At 41.8% G+C, this 4,631-nt stretch overlaps 1 long non-coding RNA gene across 1 annotated transcript in view; it reads left to right on the forward strand.

Annotated features, from left to right (window-relative positions):
* The window catches only part of LOC131883605 (uncharacterized), a 9,313-nt gene extending 4,946 nt beyond the window's left edge, over positions 1 to 4,367 (forward strand). The window contains exon 2 of the long non-coding RNA XR_009373623.1: positions 3,889 to 4,367. This is a non-coding gene — a long non-coding RNA (uncharacterized LOC131883605). The remainder of the gene's footprint in view (positions 1 to 3,888) is intronic.
* Positions 4,368 to 4,631: the final 264 nt, after the last annotated feature.

Here is a 4,631-nt window from a genome sequence, read left to right on the forward strand (position 1 = left end):
GCTCCAGACTTGCCACGGTTGTGAGGCAGGAAATTCGAGCGGCGTGCATGATGTTGGTCCGCTCGAGTCGGGAAGGTGCCAATGTCTTATGGGTTAGATTAAATGCAATCTAGTGACTGATCGATGTGCTGGCGGATTTTTGGACATTTACGCGTGGATCATGGCATTATTGAAAAAGGAAGGAATGGCTCCGTCTTTTAAAAGGCGCCGTGCATATTGGCCACTCGATTGATGCCGTCGCCTTCTTCGCTCGGTCTTGTCGGTGGAAGTCTTTAAAATCAGAGAGCAGGAAGTTGATATCGCACACAGAACTATATTGTGAAGGAAGGCTTCTACAAAGCCTTGTCGTCCACAGCACTCTGTCGGGACACGGCTCGTATCCATTTCAAGTGGAGGTCTGGGGGCTGGCTCGAAAAGGCAAAGAACCATTCTCGCTGGATAAGGCTCAGTTAATTGTCCTTGATGTTGATTCGACTAAAGATGCTATTAAGCATCTTTAGATTCGACGAGGAAAAGGACTTGGTCTTGGCAGGGAAGGATCCTTTCGTAGTCAATAAACCGTTGCTTGGATCAATGAAACCAGGGTGCTGCCTGAACAACAGGCTCACCCAGTAGTTGAGAAGTCGACTGATTTGACCAATGTAGAGGTTGAAGTAGTATCTCCTCTTGAAATAGAGCACGAAAAGACAGTTGTAGAGAAAACAGTATGTCCTGTTTACCGGAAGCAGCCTTGTCCTAAAGAAGGAAAAGGCTGTCAGTTTGACCACTCTAAATGGTGTCAAAAACTTCTCAAGTTCGGCCTTGAGAGGTACAATAGTAAGAAGGGACGTTCGAAGGTAGATTGTCCTTTTTTCACCCATACAGTACATGTGCCGTCAGTCCACGAGACCTAAGACGTGCTTTAATGTACGGTGTATTTCCGTCCACGTAGAATGGACGCAAAGAAAGGCAAGAAATAGGATAGCTCAGTTTCGTAGTTTTAGAGCTGACCTTATTCCAAAACCTGATCCCACCCCAACCCCCTTTCCTTAATCCATTTAACTACCACCCTCCCTCTCCTTCTACCCCCCCCATCCTCTCTCCCAATTCTCTCCTCTTCCCTCAAATACACAATCCACCCCAATTCCTATAAACACTCTCCTCCCTAATATTCCTTGCCCCACCTCTATTCCCAAAATTCGTTCTTATTCTAATGTAACTGCCCAACCCATTTCCCAAACTCAACCATCCCCCTTAGCTCTTGCTTTGCCTCTAGTAGAACGTAACTTTGTTGATAAGAGGGATTTTTTACGGTTGGAGAGGATGGTCCAAAATCTTGTGAACTTGGACCGTCAAAAGAGAGGCCCGTAAAGGGGCAATATTTGAACGTGCATTGTCTGATTTCTAAAAAAAGACAGCACAAAAGTTAAGATCTTAGAAGAACTAGCCGTTGTGAGAGATATTTCATTGATCTCTATAACAGAAACCTGGCTTAAGCCAGGGGTCTTAGATGAAGAACTAACCATAGCTGGTTTCAACTTAGTTCGTTGTGCTAGGATACGCCCTGATAATCCCATATTCCAACATGGGGATGTATGTCTATATGTTAGGAATGATTTGCAAATTAGTCGCGTACAAATGTCGAATGGAAAAGTAGAGGTCTTAGTTTGTCATATCCGAGATAAATGATCTGTCTATTTTAACAATGTAAAGACCTCCTTCTTGTTCAGTAAGCTCTTTTATGTCTGCTCTCCAAGTCACTGGAAGTGAGTTGGATCAGGCAATTTGCTCAAAGGTTTTCTTTGTAGGAGACTTAATTTTCCGGCTAGCGTTGTAGAGTGGGAGGTTAGTCCTAATGGGTATATTCCCATTTCGAAATCGACATCTCAGTAGTTCGAAAAGCTGGAGGAATTTACGATGTTGTGCATTTATTTTCGGCATGTTCGTGGAGCCACCAAAGCAACTAACGTTCTGGATTTGGTCTTTTCCAATGACCCTGATCGGATCCGGTATGTCCATGTGACACCCATTAATCTGTCAAATCATCATGTTCTTGAGATAGGGTCGACCATTACTCAAAGGCAGGCGTGCTCTATAGTACCACCGGCCAAAAAGGTCTGTCTGGCTAAGTTCAAGTTCAAAGATGAACATTGGCCATTGATTAAAGAAAGATTTGAAGAAATGGACCTTGTTTCAATTCTGAAACAGGAATCGTCCATAGATGCAGCCATTGATAAATTAGTTTCAGTTTTTAAGGATGTTTGCTCCAATCTAGCAATCTCTGAATGTGTTCCAAAAGGTGGTACACAGACAAAAATTCCAAAATGTAGGATGACTTTGTTCAAAAAGAGTTGTAAATTGGCAAAAAGGCTGAAGAGCACTTCGAATCCAGTAATTATGGGTAGTCTCCAAAAAAGTTTGTATTAGTTCAGGGTAAGATCAAGGCCTCCATCGAATTTGATCACTTACAATCTCTCACTTCGAATATTGCGAAGGTGTTTGAGAAGATTATGAAGTTGTTGAATTGTTGAATTTCTTCATCTTCATGAAGTCCTTCCTCCAAGGCAGAACGGGTTCCGAGCACATTTTAGCACGGTTACCCAACTGATTGAGCATTTAGAGGTCACTGAGAGTAACATGGCCCTCAACGGGATGAAATTCCGCTCAATGACCTTCGGGTCAACTCCTTAGAATACTGCACTTGTAGGTAATGGAGGTAAAGATATTGAGCAGGTCTCATCTATGAAAGATTTAGGTGTAGTCCTCCAACATAATGGAAAGTTCGATGAGCATATCAAGTTGAAGGTGGGTAAAGTTTTTCAAATGTGTGGTTGGATGCATCGCACGTTTAAGTCCAGAGATAGCATCATGATGCCAACTCTGTAGAAGTCGATTGTCCAGCCACACCTTGAATATGCTTCACCCATTTGGGCTCCAATGAGTTCAGCAGGTTTGCAAAAGGTCGAGCAAGTCCAAAGATGTTTCACTAGGAACAACACAGGAATGGGAGATCTCTCATATTGGGAGAGACTAGAAAAGCTTGGGCTGTGTAGTGTTCAGAGAGGGTACGAAAGGTATCTGATACTGTACGTATTCAAAAGTGTCCATGAGCTTTGTCCCAACCCAGGATTTAGGGTCAATTCTAGTGACCGTAGAGGCTTAATGTGCATTTTGAGAGCACCTTCAAGCCCTCGAGAATCCAGGCTATGAAGTCCACATCTCTTCTTTCTCTGCCTCCTTCATTGTTCAATTTGCGGCCCGCGAATATTCGTAGGGCTTATGTAGGCGTTGATCCAGTAGCAGGATTTAAGTCAGACTTGGACAAGTTTTTGACTAAAATTCCAGATCAACCCTACATTCAAGGACTAGCTCGGTCTGCCAACTCAAATTCGTTGGTAGACCAAACCTCATATAAAGATTGAAAGGTAATAAATAGACGAATTATAACGCAGCATTAATCTTGAAACCACGTAACTTCATTTTACGAATGAAATATGTTGGAGATTCAGTCGTGATAATCCGGTAGCATCTTTCAAGTCAGGCTTGGGCAAATTTTTTGATGACATTCCAGATCAACCCTACAGTCAAGGACTAACTCGGTCTGTCAACTCGAACTTGTTGGTAGACCAAAAATTACATAAAGCTTGAAAGGTAAAAAATAGACGAATTGTAACATTTCATTTTAATAGTACTGGGGATTACACTACCTGAAGCGGTTAGAAAAGCCCGTGAAAAAAACAAACCAAAAGATAATGTGTTGATGGATCTGATATTATGTCAAGTTAAGTAAAAAAGTGTCTCTACACGAAATTTGGTATTGGTTACTTTGAAACCAACCAATCCAAAAGGCAAAACCTTGAGAAACAATTGAGGCCCAATTAATGAACCCTGTTCTCTTTGTTATCTTAGAATGTTGATCATATCAAGTTACCAAATTTGCCGATAAGGTCATCCATTTGTGGGGCTTTTGGACCAGAGGGGAAACGTAAAGTGGCCATATTTGGTGGACAGTATTTGGAGACTGGACCACCCTTTGTTCGGACCCTCATTTTGGATTGGAATTCAAAGAAACTTGATGCCGATGGTCCAAGTCTAAATCACATGCGGCCTGGTCTTTCTGGACAGACCATTGTTTACAGGGATACATTTCTTTATTTTATATCGAGTGATCAAGGTAGCTCTATTTATAAGTTTGATATCAATGGCACCGAGACTCCAATGGCATTTCTTGGAAAATTTTTCCCTGAATGCAAGCAATCAGCAAATATTCCAGCTGATGTGGCCGGATGTAAATGATGATTACAAATGACTATAGTGCTCTGATACATGAAATGACAATTAATTGTATACTTGGACATTTTGAAACTGCATAAACCGCAATTCTGCAATGGTTCTTCAATTTATGTATTTACAAAGGTAAATGTTCGTGTTTCCATTATCTCTGACTCAAACGTAACTGCTAGGGTTCCAGGATTTAAAGAAAACGCAATATACAAAAAAGGTGTTAAAACATGGAGCTAGTCATGGCTTGGAACTGCGCAAAAACCTGGCCAAGGGTGTAAAGAACTGTCGCTTCTTTGTTTTCTGGTTGTCAAAGAAACTGAACAAATCCACCCAAGAGAAGCACACAAGGAAGCGATGGCAAAATTCGA

Source organism: Tigriopus californicus, chromosome 7, assembly GCF_007210705.1.
Source record: "Tigriopus californicus strain San Diego chromosome 7, Tcal_SD_v2.1, whole genome shotgun sequence".
NCBI classification, from domain to species: Eukaryota; Metazoa; Arthropoda; class Copepoda; order Harpacticoida; family Harpacticidae; genus Tigriopus; species Tigriopus californicus.